Here is an 18848-nt window from a genome sequence, read left to right on the forward strand (position 1 = left end):
AATAACAAAGTTATATTAACTGCTTTGGTTTGTTGGCTACATACATAACTGAAGTAAATGTTAAATTTGAATTAGATACTAGAGAAATAAAAAGATGTAAATAATAAATATCAGTAAAAATAAAGATGTAAAAAATGTTTCCATCAAAGGTCTTGAGTTCAGGTTAAGATCCCCTGATAGTAGAAAGGGCACCAACCAGGAAGTAAGGTGACTTGGCTTCTGGGCTTGACCCTTCCATTGACATTTCCAAGGTCCATTGTAACCTTGGCCGAGACATGGTCTTGCTCTGTCACCTAAGCTGGAGTACAGTGAGGCGATCTCTGCTCATTGCAACCTCTTCCTGGGTTCAAGCGATTCTCCTGCCTCAGCCTCCCTAGTAGCTGGGATTACACCAGGCACACACTACCACACCTGGCTAATTTTTGTATCTTTTGGTAGAGATAGGGTTTTACCATGTTGGCCAGGCTGGTCTAGAACTGCTGACCTCAAGTGATCTCTGCCCTTCCTGTCTTCCCAAAGCAGCCACCGTGCCTGGCCTAACCTTGCTTTTGAACTTCTTTTAGCCTTGGCTTCTCCATTGTACAGTGGAGATAACACCAAATATTTGGGACACCCAGCACTGCACCTGGTATAGACGGCTGAAGTAGGTATCATTTATAGGAACTTATATGTATCCCTCTCACATTTATGGCCTTCGCTGTTATATCCCCAAGCCTGGGGAGGTTCTCAATATTTACTGAATGAATAAGTGGGTTGGAAATGGTTACTTGTGACTACATCCAAAACCAAAATTCATTAAGGAGACAGCTGGTGGTTTGGGAAATGACTTTAAGTCTGGGGCTTTTTTTTTTTAACTGGATGAACAAATATATAAACACATCTGAAAGGGGGAAGCTTGAAATGTTAGGGCCCAGGGTCTGTGTGTGCGTGTCTGTGTGTGCGTGTCTGTGTGTGCGTGTCTGTGTGGCTGGTGTTCTGCCAGGGAAAATGTAACTGAATGTTGACAGGAAACCAGATTCCTTTGCAGAACAGTTTCTCCTCCATGTTGCTTGTGTCTAGGTTTGTTCATCCCATGTGTTGTAATACAGGAAATGTCTTATAAAGAATGGAGACAGACTCATGACAAGGCATTTCTGGGCGTAGATGCACTTTTTTCTTCTCTTTTCCCCTTTCTCTGCTCCATTATCCACTACATAACTCCTCTGCGACTCTGAAGACCTAGTGAATAGGAGCAGTGTGGGTAGTTTATGAAAAGCTGCCTGGACCTGGCTTGAAGCCAACTAGTTGCTTCTTAATTCCAGCCTTCAAGACCTGTGTAATCCCACAGATGAGGATGGTAATAATGATGAAGAAAAGTAGATCTAAAAGTAGATCTAGCCGACCATCCCTGTGCTTTACGTTGCGAAAGTGCTAAATTGGGGCAGGAGGTAGAGAACTTTGTGAAAAAACCAAACCAAACCAAACAAACAAAAAAATCCCCAGGAAATTTAGAACACACTGGGACTATCTATGCCTATAACTTTGGGGAGGGCAAATACTGATGTTAGGAACTCAGTTGGGCCCCCTCTCCACCTCCACCAAATTCATATGTTAAAACCCTAACCCCCAGTATCTTAGAATGTGACTATATTAGGAGATAGTGCCTTGAGCACCTGTAGCCCAAGCTACTTGGGAGGCTGAGGTGGGAGAACTGCTTGAGCTCAGAAGTTCGAGGCTAGCCTGGGCAACATAGCAAGACCTTGTCTCAATAAAAGAATAATTAACTAGCTGTGTTGGCTCATGCCTGTAATTTCAGCACTTTGGGAGGCTGAGGCAAGCAGATTGCTTGAGGTGGGGAGTTCGAGAACAGGCTGGCCAACATAGAGAAACCTTGTCTTTACTAAAAATTCAAAAAATTAGCTAGGTGAAGTGGTGCACACCTGTAATTCCAACTCCTTGGGGGCTGGGAGGCATGAGAATTGCTGGAACCTGAGAGGAGGAGGTTGCATTGAGCCTGGAGATCATCACATCACTGCATTCCAGCCTGGGCAACAGAGCAAGACTAAGTTTCAAAAAAAAAAAAAAAAAAAAAGGATAATTAAATTAGGTCATTAGGGTGGGTGGGGTCCTAATCCAATATAAATAGTATCCTTACAAGAAGAAGACTCATTGGGAGCATGTGTGCACAGAGAAAAGGCCACGCAAAGGCACAGTGAGAAGGTGGCCATTTGCAAACCAGGGAGAGAGATCCCAGGAGAAACCAATCTCATCAGCACCAAGGTCTTGGACTTTTAATCTCCAGAATGTTGAGAAAATAAATGTCTGTTCTTTGATAAAATAAATTTCTGTTCTAGACGTCATCTAGTCTATGGTATTGTGTTATGGCAGCTCTAGCAAATTGATAGAACTGGTTCTACCAAGTGGACAATTGGTTAAAAAAAATGGCTTTGACTAGGCACCATCTCTTTTAAGTCATGATCCCGACATGTCCATCACTTGCCCTTAGGATCCCTTACCTCACTTATGCAGAAGAATCTCTCCTGTACTCTCCTACTGCAGACACCCCTGCAGGATCCCCTGTGGTCCCTGGGATCCTGCTTGAGGTTGTTAAAGTCATATTCACCTTCATGACTTTGACTGTTAGGAAAAGAAAAACTTGGCATGTTCACAAGTGACCCAGGTTAGCTTGTTGTGCCATGTACTTAGTAAGTATTTTATAATGCATGGTGGGTGATGAGTGATGATGTTGATGATCTTCCTTAAGTACCAGGGGATGACTCCCTTCTGATCATAATGAATCTCCACTTTTTGGCCCTAGCCCAGCCCTCAGAGAACTTTCATTCTGGGAATGAAAGTTTTTTTCATTTAATGGAATGGTTTCCATTCGAATTATGTTCCAGGCCTGCTTATAAAGCCTTGTTATTCTTTGCCACAAAAATTCACATCTCTGATCAATCTAAGGAGTTATTAGAACAAATATCCCCATTCGGATGCCTGCTTGTGAACTTCCCTTTTCCTTTTCTCATTCAGAGGCTAGCAGAGTGTTCGAGAAGCAGGGGACCTTTCACGATACCCAGCCTAATCCTTTACTCCATTGATGAAGAAAGCATGGCCCAGAGTGGGTCAGGATGAGCTGTGCCTAGCACTCCCTGGACTGTGGCCCTGGGTCTCTTGACTCTTAATCTGCCCTCAGACAAAGCTTCACCAGTAACGAGTCAGTGTCACCTAGCTGGACACACCTCATGAGCTGTGTACACCTCATTCTGTCTTAACAATTAAAGGATTGAGTTTAGAGTTTCTCCAACTATGTTCAAATAGCAGATGTATACCTTGTATTTAGAGTGTTTTCTGATTATGGTTTATGCACATGCTGGATTCCAAGGAATGATATGCCTAAGTGAAATGGCCAGTCCCGGTTTACAGTGAACTGCTTGCATGTGAGACTCTGAGTGGAAATCCCAATGCTCCTGAGGCTGATGAGCAATTTTAATGTAATTTAACAAACAAAAAAACAAGTTGATCCCTGTTGTGCGACTGGGAGTACACTGATTGCACATTAGGCTCCCTTCTCCAGTGAGTCGTGTCCTACAGTCTGCAGGTCGGCACACACAGGTGTATACAGACTAGGAAAGGAAACCTGAAATTTACCTGATCAGAGGCCAACTGTGAGTAGTAGCGTTGAAGGGGAGCTAATGGTGCTTATGTATGTACTAGAATGTGAGAACCAGGCTCCCACTAACTATAGCAAGCAGAAAAACAAGAATATTTTTTGTTTTGTTTTCTCCCCCCTATATAATTCAGTCAAAACTCTTTTCAGTTGAAATATTCCAATTGACTGACATTTTTTTCTTTTTCTTTCCTGGAACCTGAATGCAAGCATTTTCCTTATGTAGATATAATTTTTGTTTTCTGGTTAGCATTTGTATTGGTTTGGTGAAATTGTCAGTTCTCTTGTTAAAATGCTTTCTCTGACTATAAAATAAACATAGGCTAGGGAAATTTGTAGGAAATTTCTCAGTAGCAAAGAGAGCCACTGTTTCACTGCAGTCCTCATTAGCAACTCTTTTTTTTTTTTTTTTTTTTTTTTTTCTTTTTTAATTTTTTATTGGATTATAGGTTTTGGGGTACATGAGCAGAGCATGCAAGACAGTTGCGTAGGTACACACATGGCAGTGTGCTTTGCTTTTCTTCTCCCCTTCACCCACATTTGGCATTTCTCCCCAGGCTACCCCTCCCCACCTCCCCCTCCCACTGGCCCTCCCCTTTTCCCCCCAATAGACCCCAGTGTTTAGTACTCCCCTTTCTGTGTCCATGTGTTCTCATTTTTCATCACCCACCTATGAGTGAGAATATGCGGTGTTTCATTTTCTGTTCTTGTGTCAGTTTGCTGAGGATGATGTTTTCCAGATTCATCCATGTCCCTACAAACGACACGAACTCATCATTTCTGATTGCTGCATAATATTCCATGGTGTATATGTGCCACATTTTTCCAATCCAGTCTATTATCAATGGGCATTTGGGTTGATTCCAGGTCTTTGCTATTGTAAACAGTGCTGCAATAAACATTCGTGTACATGTGTCCTTATAGTAGAACGATTTATAGTCTTTTGGATATATACCCAGTAATGGGATTGCTGGGTCAAATGGAATTTCTATTTCTAAGGCCTTGAGGAATCACCACACTGTCTTCCACAATGCTTGAACTAATTTACACTCCCACCAACAGTGTAAAAGTGTTCCTTTTTCTCCACATCCTCTCCAGCATCTGTTGTCTCCAGATTTTTTAATGATCGCCATTCTAACTGGCGTGAGATGGTATCTCAATGTGGTTTTGATTTGCATCTCTCTGATGACCAGTGACGATGAGCATTTTTTCATATGATTGTTGGCCTCATATATGTCTTCTTTCGTAAAGTGTCTGTTCATATCCTTTGCCCACTTTTGAATGGGCTTGTTTTTTTCCTGTAAATCTGCTTGAGTTGTTTGTAAATTCTGGATATCAGCCCTTTGTCAGATGGGTAGACTGCGAAAATTTTTTCCCATTCTGTTGGTTGCCGATCCACTCTAGTGACTGTTTCTTTTGCCGTGCAGAAGCTGTGGAGTTTCATTAGGTCCCATTTGTCTATTTTGGCTTTTGTTGCCAATGCTTTTGGTGTTTTTTTCATGAAGTCCTTGCCTACTCCTATGTCCTGGATAGTTTTGCCTAGATTTTCTTCTAGGGTTTTTATGGTGCCAGGTCTTATGTTTAAGTCTTTAATCCATCTGGAGTTAATTTTAGTGTAAGGTGTCAGGAAGGGGTCCAGTTTCTGCTTTCTGCACATGGCTAGCCAGTTTTCCCAACACCATTTGTTAAAAATGGAATCCTTGCCCCATTGCTTGTTTTTGTCAGGTTTATCAAAGATTGTATAGTTGTATGTATGTTGTGTTCCCTCCGGTGCCTCTGTTTTGTTCCATTGGTCTATATCTCTGTTTTGGTACCAGTACCATGCTGTTTTGATTACTGTAGCCTTGTAGTATAGTTTGAAATCCGGTAGTGTGATGCCCCCCGCTGTGTTCTTTTTGCTTAGAATTGACTTGGCTATGCGGGCTCTCTTTTGGTTCCATATGAAGTTCATGGTGGTTTTTTCCAGTTCTGTGAAGAAAGTCAATGGTAGCTTGATGGGGATAGCGTTGATTCTGTAAATTACTTTGGGCAGTATAGCCATTTTCACGATATTAATTCTTCCTAACCATGAACATGGAATGTTTCTCCATCTGTTTGTGTCCTCTCTGATTTCGTTGAGCAGTGATTTGTAGTTCTCCTTGAAGAGGTCCCTTACGTTCCTTGTGAGTTGTATTCCAAGGTATTTTATTCTTTTTGTAGCAATTGCGAATGGCAGTTCGCTCTTGATTTGGCTTTCTTTAAGTCTGTTATTGGTGTAGACGAATGCTTGTGATTTTTGCACATTGATTTTATATCCTGAGACTTTGCTGAAGTTGTTTATCAGTTTCAGGAGTTTTTGGGCTGAGGCGATGGGGTCTTCTAGGTATACTATCATGTCGTCTGCAAATAGAGACAATTTGGCTTCCACCTTTCCTATTTGAATACCCTTTATTTCTTTTTCTTGCCTGATTCATTAGCAACTCTTAACCAGTAACCCTGTAAAGAAAATTCCTGCAGTTTTGCCCCTAAAGAGTGAGGGAACTAAAGAACCCCAGTGCGGCTCCAGTCCTTGACTCATCAGAAAGCTGTAGAGCTTGTTCCTGTTTCCCCGATGACTCAGTCCTGGCCCACTACTGGTGCACTTGCTTCACAGCTTAATATTTAAACAAATGTTTGGATTTATAACAGCTCCAGAGGGAGATATGTTAGCATGGCCCTGCAGGGCTAAGTGAAGATTGCTCCATTTTCTTTATTTGTTAATGATATAGTAATGCAGTTCCTGAACACAAAGGCAAGAATAGCACTGCCACTACTCAAGAGGAGGTGTGCCAAGAGGAAGAACACAGCCGCTATCCTTTCTTGGAACAACACTCATTCAGTTTTCAAGGGGCATGCCTTCCTTCTCTCTCACAGTGCCTTAGACCTTTTCTCCACTTTAAGTAATTCTAGTACTGCTGCTTACATACTCTCTTCATTATATTCACCGGAACAAGTGGATATACTGTCATAGTTCACAGTCTTCCTTCTTCTTTATCTCCTATAACTGATTGTTGCAAAAATGTCAGTGTGTATCTTACATTCACACCCTTCATCTCTGTTCCCATTGCCCAGACCCTGCGCTCACTGGTACCTGAATTTCTGAAACAGCCACTCAATGGATCTTCATATTCCTGGTCTTTCCTGTTATAACAGACAGACTCGGGCTGGGTGCGGTGGCTCACGCCTGTAATCCCAGCACTTTGGGAGGCCAGGGAGGGTGGATCACGAGGTCAAGAGATCGAGACCATCCTGGTCAACATGGTGAAACCCCGTCTCTACTAAAAATACAAAAAATTAGCTGGGCTTGGTGGTGCGTGCCTGTAGTCCCAGCTACTCAGGAGGCTGAGGGAGAATTGCCTGAACCCAGGAGGCAGAGGTTGCAGTGAGCCGAGATCGTGCCATTGCACTCCTGGGTAATAAGAGCAAAATTCCGTCTCAAAAAAAAAAAAAAAAAAAAAAAATGCAGACTCTGCTTACCCATCACTGGCTCTGCAGTGCCTAGCACAATGCCTGGCATCTAGCAAACACTCAGAAATGCTGACCTCAACTAAATTACTCCAGTTCATCCTCTCAACTTCCCCTGGAAACTCTAAGTCTTTTAAAATCCAGTTTTATTAAGACCTTCCAAGGGCTCTCACAGCCATTAGCAGTAACCACAGGCTGAATGCACACCAGGGCTCAGCAGGTAACAAATGAGCGACATAGGCTGAGTGGGGCTGGGATGAACTGAAACCTCGTGCAGGGTGGAGAGTTTCCATGTAAGAATGTGGGCCTAGTGTTAAAGGCCAAGAATCTGCAATATTTTTGGTGAGATCTCCAAATTTTTTAATGTTGATGACTAATTCAAAATTCAAGAAAAGCACTGTGAGCCAAGCAAAACACGGCTCTGGCCTGGACTTGGACTGCAAGTTGCTGCTTTGTGACCTCGAGATCAAATTGCCATTGTCTGGGATTAAGCTCTTGGACCTAAACTTTAGTAACACATGCCTATCCACTCGTTTCTCCTCTTCCCAGTGCACACCTGCCCCAGACTGCCCTCCTTTATGTCCACAGTTAGGAGATTCTCATTGCAAGCGATTCTACTTTCAAAATCTTGAACCCAGCTGTCTGAAACTAGCCCAAACAGGTCCTTGCCATCACTTCTCTGTTTTTGCTCACATAATTCCTTTTTCTTCGGCTGCCTAGATGTCAACTTTGACTTTTTTTTCTCCCAGAAGACTTTCCCACGTCTCCTGAAATTATTCTCTCTTCCAGCCTCTATCTTATCTGAATCTTTATTTGCATTTCTAATGCTAACACCTAATTCAGGCCCTTATCGCTCACACCTGGACCACTGCAATAGCCTCCTTACTGATTTGTCAAAATCAACACACGTCAAACTGGCTTTGTTTCTCCTCCAATAGGAGGGTCAGTTTGTTCCAACACCAGATTCTCCTCTCAAAGCTGCCTCTTTGTGTGATTACTTTCCAGAATTTTGTTTTCCCATGTAAAGCCTCAATGCCCTAGCTCAATGAGTGGGAGGGGGCCAGGCCTGGAGAAATTGCTGTCTCTCAGCACGTGTCTTTTATATAGTAGGCGCTCAATGAATACTTGTGGAAATATTCGTAAACAGCAGCAGAATTGTGACCATGCAGATTTCAGGTAAGTCTGTTTTGTAAAGATATACTTACTTACCCATTTGGCATAGCTAAATGTAATTTAATCTGCATATCATTTGTGCAGGTAAAAATTCTCCTAATAAAAATTCAGCCCAATTTGTTTCCTGATTTTCAGTTCTGCAAATGTAGCCATATGTGTGATTGAGACAAATTCAGTGTAGGTATAAACCTGAATTTGCACATAGACCCTGCAGAAAACTTGTTTCTTACATTCCTTTCTGAGCACTTCTGGCTGATGCCCTCCTTTATCAAGGTTAAATGGATAAAATAGATGTGAAGATGTTTCTTGGTGAAGAAGATATCTCCAGTTTCCATAGAATGGAGGATAGTATATGACAAAGGAAAGGAAGGCCAGGTGCAGCTTCTTCTAGAGCTGTTACTGCATTCAAAACTCAAACTGTAGCTATGTTATTTTGTTGCAACAATTTAGCCCAATCACCCACAAAAAGGCAACATTCTTCGGTAATCTGTAATTAAATTGCATTTTAAATGCCACCTGTCAGTTTAGTGGACAGTGAGGAGAAGCAGCAGAACAAAAATGTGTTAACATGTAAAAGCTTCCATCTGACTGAATAGTTTGGCACATGCATCTTAATCTAGATATATTACGATGTACCTGGGATTTGTTTTAATTAGGTATGCTGATGCCAACAGATCAGGAGGTGACTGGCATGATGGAAGCAGCTTTTACTCACTGTTCCCTAGAAACAGGAGGCATAACAGCCCCCATGGGGCCACCTGGGAAAGCACCTTCGTAGGTCAGGGGGCAGAAAAAGTCAGGAGAAAGAACAGGCAAAAGACTGTATTGTGAGGCAGGGGAAAGGGCTGGCCAGATTTGGGATTGTCTTGTTTGAGTAATTTTGGAGTGTTCCAGGGTGCATGGGCTACCTGGAGTCGTAATTGTCTGATGCCTGGCCCTGGAATAATCAGGGCAGCGGAAAATGACCTCCTGGAGTGTAAAAACCAGATAGAGGAGGTGGTTCAGAGTATGGCTCTGGATTGGTTGGTTTGTACACCAAAGATGTGCTCACAGGCAAGTTAGGCAAGCCATTTACCATCTCTGAGGGTTAGCTAGTCCTGGGAAGGACAGTCTCTCTGGGATTAGCAAGGCCCCAGAATGTCAAACCACAAAAAAATACAGATAATGAAAAACATCATTAATACAGTAGAATTCAGAATATTTACAGGAAGGGGAAACAGTTGCCTTTCTGGTTTCATGAAGTATCTAATGCAGTGCCATTGATATGTGCTGTAAATATTACTCAGCACATTACTTGCATGTATTTCAGATTAAGGTGAGATTATGCTAAGGATCTCATTTATGGGCTAATGTTTGACGTTTTCTTGGCACACAAAGTCATGCTAATTGGGTGACAGTAACAATGTCCTTTTTGAGATATCTCTACATTTAGACCTGCCTTCTTACAGTTAAGTCAGAGGGTATGATGGTTAATTTTATGTTCTAGTTTGACTGGGCTATGGGGTGCCCAGAAATTTGTTCAAACTGTATTAGGGTGTGTCTGTGAGGGTGCTTCTGGATGAGGTTAACATTTGAATGGGTAGACTGAGCAAAGCAGATTGTCTTCCCCAGTGTGGGTTGGCATCACCCAATCAATTGAAAGCCTGGATAGAACGAAAACACTAACACTCCCATGAATGAGAGGCAATCATCCCTCTCTGCCTGAGTGCCTTGGAGCTGGGACATCAGATGTTCTCCTGCCTTGAGACTCAACTGAAACATGGGTTTCCTGTGTCTTGAGCCATCCTTGAGACTGAAACCATACCACAGGCTCTCCTGGGTCTTCAGCTTGCTGATTGCAGATTTGGGACTCAGCTGCCATAATCTTGTGAGCCAGTTTTCAGGAACGTCCTTCAAGTAACAGGGAAATGATGATGTTTGCTTTGGTTGCCTCCCTTGTTCCTTTCACCTCCTCCAGTTAAATATTGTTTTGACCCTTTATTGGCTGTGGGTGCAGGGAGTTTTCACATATTCCAGGAGGTAGCCAGGTTGTAACTAGCAAGCATTGCTATGTTTGTATTTCTGATGAATTGTCTAAAAGAGATCTCAGAACAAAGGGTCCTGATTCACCAAGGATTCAGGTATTTGTTGTGATTTACTTTCTCATTCAAAATACATATTAAATATTGTATCTAATTTTGTATTTGTAATTTTGGGTTATGAAACCCCAAATTTGAAGCCCCAAATTGTATAGGCGTCAATGCCCGTAAAACCCAGATCTGCCCCTGCTTAGAGGCCTGCCCCTCTAGGAGATAGCATGTGGGGCCACCCAGGGATGCAGGACTCTTCTGTTCTGTGCCATCCCAGCAGAGAGGCCATCCTAAGATCTGGAGCTGGACGGTCCAGACTGGGAATTGCTCCCTCTCTGAATTGCTAGCTCCTTCTAATGCCTGCAAATTGCTGCTGCAAAGGATATTCAGAAAAGTTGCTCTTCAGAAAAAGGATTATTCTAGCTCTGGCCCTGCTGCTGCTGCATTGTGTGAAGCCCTTAAGTGACCTCGCCTCTTGGAACCTCAGTTTCCCCATTTGTAAAGTGACATCAGTGCTTCCAGTGTGGGCTCAGGTTTGGGCCCTGTGAATTGTAAAGCTCTATGCACATGGGAGGCTGTACGATTATAAGTTGTGTTGCTATTACTTGTATTGCTAATATCTTGCTGTTGTTAAAATACGCCCAAACCTTAACATTTCAGTGACTAAAGGGCAAAACCCGTGCCCACTCTGACATACTGTTTTTTGATTTTTCATTCATTAACTCATTTTAACTTTTTATCATGTAAACTTTCATCAAACATGTACAAAAATAGACTGCCACAAGGAATGCTCATATATACCCATCCACTGATTGCAAATTATTGCCAACTCATGGCCCATTTTGTTTCATCTACACCCCTACCCACTTACACCTCCTGAAATATTTTTAAGCAAATTCCAAATCATTTCAACTATAAGAATCTCAGTGCATATTTCTAAAATATAAAGATTCTTAAAAAATAAAATCAGTACTATTATTGTATCTTGCCCTTCTCTGCCAAAAAAACTTAATTTCCTTCTTTTCAGTTTATTTAGTAAGCTAAAATTTAATAACATGGAGGCTGAAGTGGGTAGATTACCTGAGATTAGGAGTTAGAGACCAGCCTGGCTAACATGGTGAAACTCCATCTCTATTATTAAAAATATAAAAATTAGCTGGGTGTTGTGGCAGACACCTGTAATTCCAGCTACTCAGGAGAATGAGGCAGGAGAATCACTTGAACCTGGGAGGTGGAGTTTGCAGTGAGCCGAGATTATGCCATTGCACTACAGCCTGAGTGACAGTGTAAGACTCTGTCTCAAAAACAAAACAAAACAAACATATATTCCCTCTCACCTCCCTCCCTACTCCATGGGATTCAACCAAGCTACTTTAACTTTTTTTTTTTTGTTTTTGAGACAGGGTCTAGCTCTGTCACCCAGGCTGCAGTGCAGTGAGGTAATCTCCACTCACTGTGACCTGCTCCTCCCGGGTTCAAGTGATTCTCCTGCCTCAGCCTCCCTAGTAGCTGGGATTACAGGAGCATACCACCACGCCTGGCTAATTTTTGTATTTTTAGTAGAGATGGGGTTTCGTCCTGTTGACCAGGCTGGTCTCTCACCCCTGAGCTCAAGTGGTGCATCCACCTCAGCCTCCCAGAGTGCTGGGATTACAGGCATGAGGCACTGTGCCCAGCTTGAATTTTATTTTCCTTCAAATTTAAAGTAGCATGGGCCAGGCTCAGTGGCTCAGGCCTATAAATTGCAGCACTTTGGGAGGCCAAAGCTGGCAGATCACTTGAGGTCAGGAGTTTGAGACAGGCCTGGCCAACATGGTGAAACCCTGCCTCTACTGAAAGTTGAAAAATTAACTGGGTGTGATTGTGGGCACCTGTAATCCCAGCTACTCAGGAGAATGAGGCACGAGAATCACTTAAGCCTGGGAGGTGGAGGGTGCAGTAAGCGGAGATCATGCTGCTGCGCTCTAGCCTTGGTGACAGAGCAAGACTGTCTTAAAAATAATACAATAAAATAATTTCTGTTTATAGGCATTTTCCTAAATTATTAGTTTGAATTAAGTTCCATTGCTTAGTCATGTGACCTTAGGTGAGTTGTCTACCTCTACTCAAACCCTCAATTTTGTCATCTGTAAAATGGGGATTCTATTTATAAAGTTATGAGGAGTCTTTGAGACAGCACAAGTACAACTGGTAAACACTCAATAAACGTTAGTTTTTATTGCGGTGATAAGTTTTCCTACCAAATTCTATCTTCTGGATTTGAAACAAGAAAATATTTACGTAAGAGGCATGAATAACTGATGATAGCATTAGGGCTGACTTAATTAAATACTCCCAGAAAGCCCAAGTGGGAGGATCTAGCTGAGGAGGAGGAGTTTTCCAGCAGTCCCTCCACCTGGGCACCAGGTGTAAGCCTGACCTGTACTGTACGTAGTGCTCGCTCGTGTCCTGAGACTGGAAGCTATAGAGATCAGTACTGACATCTCATAGTAAGTAAGCTTGGGCTGGGTCTGGCAGGAGGAACAGGATGGGCGACAAGAGCTGGAGACTCTTTGTTGTCTGTTTTTCTCTTTGATTTTGGAAGTGTTCTGCAAAGGTGATCGGTTAAAGGTTGGCCCTCTGGTTATTGAAACTCAAAGCAGAGTGGGCCCAGCCTACCCTAGGCTTGAGAAAAAACAGTTGGAAGTCAAAGACACACGGTGTCCTCAAAAGCAAAAATAGCTGAAGGGTTGTTGACAACCCTTGGCTTGGTGGATCTTTCATTAAGAACGATCTGAATAATTCTTACTTAGCCAGCAGCTCAGTTTGAACTCTGCCGGGTGCCCTAGCTGCTCTCAAACCACGTCACGTGATGTAAGATTAGCAAGCTTTTGACACAGGCAGACTGTATTGTTTGTCCAGGAAGGGCTGCAGTGGAAAGGTATGAAGTCCCAAAGACTTGTCCAGACTGGGTCTGGAACCAGGGGCCGGTGATGAAAGTAGGGGATGCCCAGTCAGCTGCCTTGTCTTTCAATCCACAGGGCTTTCTTCTCCAGTTAGACTGCAGTCACATCAAAGCATTCATTCCGATCTTTGAAGGAGGCACTCAATCAATCTAGAATTAATAGAGGAATTTTTATCTAACTTAAAAGCATAATATAATATAATTTTAAAATATATTGCATGTGCCATATGGTAAATGAAAGTTAATCTACCTTATTTATTGATTGTCTTTTTCTTTTCTTTTTTTTTTTCTTTTTTTTTTTTTGAGACAGTCTTGTTCTGTTGCCAGACTGGAGTGCAGTGGTGCAATCTTGGCTTACTGCAGTCTCTACCTCCCGGGTTCAAGTGATTGATTCTCCTGCCTCAGCCTCCCAAGTAGCTGGGATTACAGGAAACTGCCACCATGCCCAGCTAATTTTTTTGTGCTTTTAGTACAGACAGGGTTTCACCATGTTGGCCAGGCTTGTCTCAAACTCCTGACCTCAGGTGATCCACCCACTCTGGCCTCCAAAAGTGCTGCGATTACAGGCATGAGCCACCGTGCCTGGCTTCACTTTTTAGAATCACTGGAGTAAGGTGGATGAGAAGGTGGGACACTGGCAATGTTTTTTTTGAGACAGAGTTTTACTCTGTCACCCAGGCGGAGAGCAGTCGCATGACCTTGGCTCACTGCAGCCTCTGCCTTCTGGATTCGAGGTTCTCCTGCCTCAGTCTCCCAAGTAGCTGGGATTACAGGCATGTGCCAACACACCCAACTAATTTTTAATTTTTTATTAGAGATGGGTTTTCACCATGTTGGCCAGGCAGATCTTGAACTCTTGACCAAAAGTGGTCCACCCACCTTGGCCTCCCAAAGTGCTGGGTTACAGGCATGAGCTACTGTGCCCAGACTATTTTTTTTTTTCTCCTTTGTGATGGGGTCTGGCTCTGTCACTCAGGCTGGAATGCAATGGCATGATCTTGGCTCATTGCAACCTCCACTTCCTGGACTGAAACCATCCTCCTACCTCAGCCTCCAGGCTAGCTGGCACTACAGGCAGGTGCCACCACACCTGTCTAATTTCTTTTTTCTTTTTTGAGATGCAGTCTTGCTCTGTCACCTAGACTGGAGTGCAGTGACCCGATCTTGGCTCATTGCAACCTCTGCCTCCTGGGTTCAAGCAATTCTCCTGCCTCAGCCTCCTGAGTAGCTGGAACTACAGGCACATGCTACCATGCCTGGCTAATTTTTTTGTATTTTACTAGAGATGGAGTTTTACCATGTAGCCCAGGCTGGTCTCCAATTCCTGAGTTCAGGCAATCCACCTGCCTCAGCCTCCCAAAATGCTGGGATTACAGGTGTGAGCCACTGTGTCTGGACATTTTTTTTTGTATTTTTGGTTGAGATGGGGTTTCGCCATCTTGGCCATGGCTGGTCTTGAACTCCTGGCCTCAAGCATTCCTCCTGCCTGGGCCTCTCAAAGTATTAGGATTACAGGCATGAGTCACTGTACCCAGCCTGGATTTTTAAGTGTGTTTCATCTTGTAAGAATGTAGCAATGAAGTGTCTGCATTCTCCTGTATAGTTGGTAATTAATAATTCTCCTCCTTCCTTTTCCTTCTCCCTCTCCTTCTCCTCCTCTCCTTCTTCTTCACAGTCTCATTCTGTTGCCCAGGCTGGAATGCAGTGACATGATCTCAGCTCGCTGCCACCTCTGCCTCCTGGGTTCAAGCAATTCTCGTGCCTCAGCCTCCCAAGTAGCTGGGATTACAAGCGTGTGACACCATGCCCTGCTAATTTTTGTATTTTTAGTAGAGAGGGGATTTTGACATCTTGACCTCGCTAGTCTCAAATTCCCGACCTTAAGTGATCTACTTGCCTTGGCCTTCCAAAGCGTTGGGATTACCGGCACGAGCCACTGCGTCCGGCCGGTAGTTAATTCTTATTTCTTAAAAAAGTTATATGTTTCAGGATATCTTTAGAGGAGACCAAGAAATCATATCAGATTTATGCTCCTTGTTGATAGAAGTTTTCAGTTTTCTATTTTTTTCTCTGCTGACTTTAGGTCCAATTTGGTCTTCCTTTTTTTTCTTTTTTTTTTTTTTTTGAGACAAAGTCCCCCTCTGCTGCCCAGGCTGGAGTACAGTGGTTTAATCTTGGCTCACTGCAACCTCTGCCTCCTGGGTTCAAGGGATTCTCATGCCTCAGCTTTCTGAGTAGCTGGGATTGCAGGTGCAGGCCACCATGCTCCCCATGTGCAGCTAATTTTTTTTTTTTTTGTAGTTTTTGTAGAGACCAGATATCACCACATTGGCCAGGCTGGTCTCAAACTCCTGATCTTAAGTAAGGTCCACCTGTCTCAGCCTCCCTAAAGTGCTGGGATTACAGGTGTGAGCCACCATGCCAGGCCCTCCTTTTTTTTTTCTTTGTGCTTTCTGGTTAAGATTGTGTGTGTGGCTGGCTGGGCTCAGTGGCTCACGTCTGTAATCCCAGCATTTTGGGAGGCTAAGGTTGTGGATTACTTGAGGTCAGGAGTTCGAGACCAGTCTGGCCAATACAGTGAAACCCTGTCTCTACTAATAATACAAATTTAGCTGGGTGTGGTGGTGTGCACCTGTAATCCCAGCTACTCAGGAGGCTATGGCAGGAGAATTGCTTGAACCCAGGAGGTGGAGGTTGCAGTGAGCCAAGATTGTGTGGCTGTTGCTGGTTTGCTGCTTACTATATCCACGGCTGACAAAGAGAGGGGAGATGGAGCTGCCACCTTGAAAGTGATTGTCACAACCGCTGGCATCAATGTCTGCAGCTCGATTTCACAGGCTGCTCTTTGTTAGACAGGAAAATGTTTTGGGGCTGGTTTTCATTAAACGAAAAACCTTACCGAGGACTTCTGTACCCTCACTATCTGCCTAAGTAATTTCCTGTTAACTCTTGTATCACTAGGAGGCCAAATAACCTCAGACAGGGCAACTGGAAACCAGAAACTTAGCCAGGGCTCTTCCTAGATTGCTCCCCCTGCCCCTGCCCCATGGGGCTCTTTCTATGGGGTTTGTTCCATGGGGATAGATATAGTGTCAGAACCATGAAAACATGATTTCCCTTTTCTGGAAAGTGAAGTTTTGCTGTGATTCTATCATTCTGTGAACATTCAGAAAGAGAGACAGGAAGTGATACTGGGTGCACACCGTAAAATTTCTTCTTCCTTCCCTAGGAAACAACGATAAATTGCTTGATGATTTCTTCCTCTCTTCAATCTCAAAAAATCTGAGTAATTTTAAAAATTTACAATGTATAGTGTATTAAAGAAAATTTGAGAAATGTATGCAAAAAAAGGAAAAAATCAATTATAATCATATCAAAACCATTGCTAATATTTAGGTATAAGTACCATGAAAAATGGTTTCCCTTTTCTGGGAAGTTGTAGAAAATATATATTATATATGTATTTTTTTTCCCATGTAACATTATCACATAAGCATTGTTTCGTTGCTGTTGAAACACACTGTCCTAAAGATCATAGCGATAGTATAGTGTACTGGTTTAAAGTAGAGGCTCTGACACCATCATACCTGGGTCCAAATCACAGTTCACCACTCATGGGCTGTATAACCTTGAGTCACTTAATTGCTATCCGCCTTAGTTTTACATCTGTTAAATGGTAACTCGCAAGCTAAATGCTTATGTAAAGGACTTAGTGAATGTTTATTATCATCTAAAGGAAGATTTTATAATTAATTTCATTTACTTACTTCGAGACAGGGTCTTTCTTTGTCCTCAGGCTGGAGTACAATGGTGACATTATGGATCACTGCAGACTTGACCTCCCAGGCTCAGGCGATCCTTCCACTTCAGCCTCTAGTAGCTGGGACTACAGGTGTGCACCATCATGCCTGGCTAATTTTTTTTTGATGGGTTTCCTCATGTTGTCCATGCTGGTCTCAAACTCCTGGGCTCAGGTGATCCTCCCATCTCCGCCTCCTAAAGTGCTGGGATTACAGATGTGAGCCACCATGCCAAGCCAGTATCCATAATTAAAATGTTATGTGTATAGTAGAGACTTTTAGAAAATACAGAAAAGCAGAAGAAATCGAAATCACTTGTTATTCTCAAACCCAGAGAAAACCATTTACCAGTGTTAAGATTTTGGCTTTTTTTCAATACATTTTCTCTTACATAGTTGAGAGAATATTGCATTTCTAATTTGTATCCTGGTCACTATGTAAACATTATATATATATATATATATATATATATATATATATATATATTTTGTTTTTTTTAGACAGAGCCTCACTCTGTCACCCAGGTTAGAGTGCAGTGGCATGATCTTGGCTCACTGCAACCTCTGCCTCCTGGGTTCAAGCAGTTCTCATGCCTCAGCCTCCCTCGTAGCTGGGATTACAGGTGCACACCACCATGCCTGGCTAAAAGTTTTCTATTTTTAGTAGATACAGGGTTTCACCATGTTGACCAGGGTGGTCTTGAACTGCTGACCTCAGGTGATCTGCCTACATTGGCTTCCCAAAGTGCTGGGATTACAGGTAGGAGCCACCATGCCCGGCCTATATATTCTTTATGAACATAATTTTAAAAGACTACATAAATCATCTTGTGTTCCATATTTTAGTTAACCTTTCCCTACTGTTTTGATATTCAGATTGCTCTCTGCCCCGGTGTTAAAGTGGTGACCTGAGCCTTCCCTGGCCTGTGTGGAGCCTGCAGTTTTTTTTCTGTCCCCAGGACATAATTAGCTGTAATCCACAAACCAATTAACAGAGGGGTGACTGGATTATGAATACATTTGTGAGAAACATCTTTGTAAAGGTTTTTCTTCTTCAGTATTAGAGGTTATTTCCTTAGATTATATTCCTGGAAATGGAAATGCAGGGTCAAAGCTAAGTTTCCTCTGCTCGTCTTTTCTATTCCCTATCATTTTTCCCCCTCGCCAAGGCCTTTCCTTCTTTTTCTAGCCCCTTTGCCCTCTCAGCTTTCTTTAATCCCCTTGTGCAGCCTTCCTCTCCTCCAGTCAGAGGTGAAATGATATAATTAAGTCATTTCATTAAGAAGTTAGTAACCTTAGCAGCTAGAAGTGCTAACCCCCAGCTGGACACTTGCATTTTAATAAAGGGTTCTTGGAGCAGTGTTGAACCCAAAGAACTGGACTTGGCGGTAGGATTTGGGGCACTGTTAAACCCAGGGAAGGAGATATCGTGAGTTGGGGCCCCTGAAGTTTTATAAGTGAATGGGGTACTGGACGTCAGGCCAGCTTTGTACGTGGGGTAAAGCAAAGGTCAGTCTCGGAGAAGACTTAATTTCCTCTCTGCCAAAGCACTAACTGCTCAGAGTAGAAACAGGTTTTCTTAAAGGTAAAGTGAGTCCCTTGGAGGAACTATTAAGGAGAAGTTGTTTACTGAGTTGGATGTAATAAAAGACTGGTCAGCAGCATGTGCAGGTTCCTTCTATAAAATATAACTTTATGATACCAGGCAGGGCTCCTTTTATGGCTTTCTAAAAT

At 42.9% G+C, this 18848-nt stretch overlaps 1 protein-coding gene and 1 long non-coding RNA gene across 5 annotated transcripts in view; one reads left to right on the forward strand and one right to left on the reverse strand.

The window, feature by feature from the left end:
• The window catches only part of SQOR (sulfide quinone oxidoreductase), a 56605-nt gene that overhangs the window by 1866 nt on the left and 35891 nt on the right, over positions 1-18848 (forward strand). Inside the window, exon 2 of one of the 4 annotated variants that reach the window (XM_035259574.3) lies at positions 8237-8305. The exons of the other annotated variants lie outside the window; for them this stretch is intronic. The gene's annotated coding sequence lies outside the window, so the exon portion shown is untranslated. The remainder of the gene's footprint in view (positions 1-8236; positions 8306-18848) is intronic. 4 annotated transcript variants of the gene reach the window in all.
• On the reverse strand, positions 12563-17390 carry LOC128928765 (uncharacterized). The gene is made up of 2 exons (XR_008474272.2): positions 17083-17390; positions 12563-13465 (listed from the first exon to the last, which is right to left on the reverse strand). It is a non-coding gene; the product is annotated as an uncharacterized LOC128928765 (long non-coding RNA).

Source organism: Callithrix jacchus, chromosome 8 (assembly GCF_049354715.1).
Source record: "Callithrix jacchus isolate 240 chromosome 8, calJac240_pri, whole genome shotgun sequence".
In the NCBI taxonomy this organism is placed as follows: domain Eukaryota; kingdom Metazoa; phylum Chordata; class Mammalia; order Primates; family Cebidae; genus Callithrix; species Callithrix jacchus.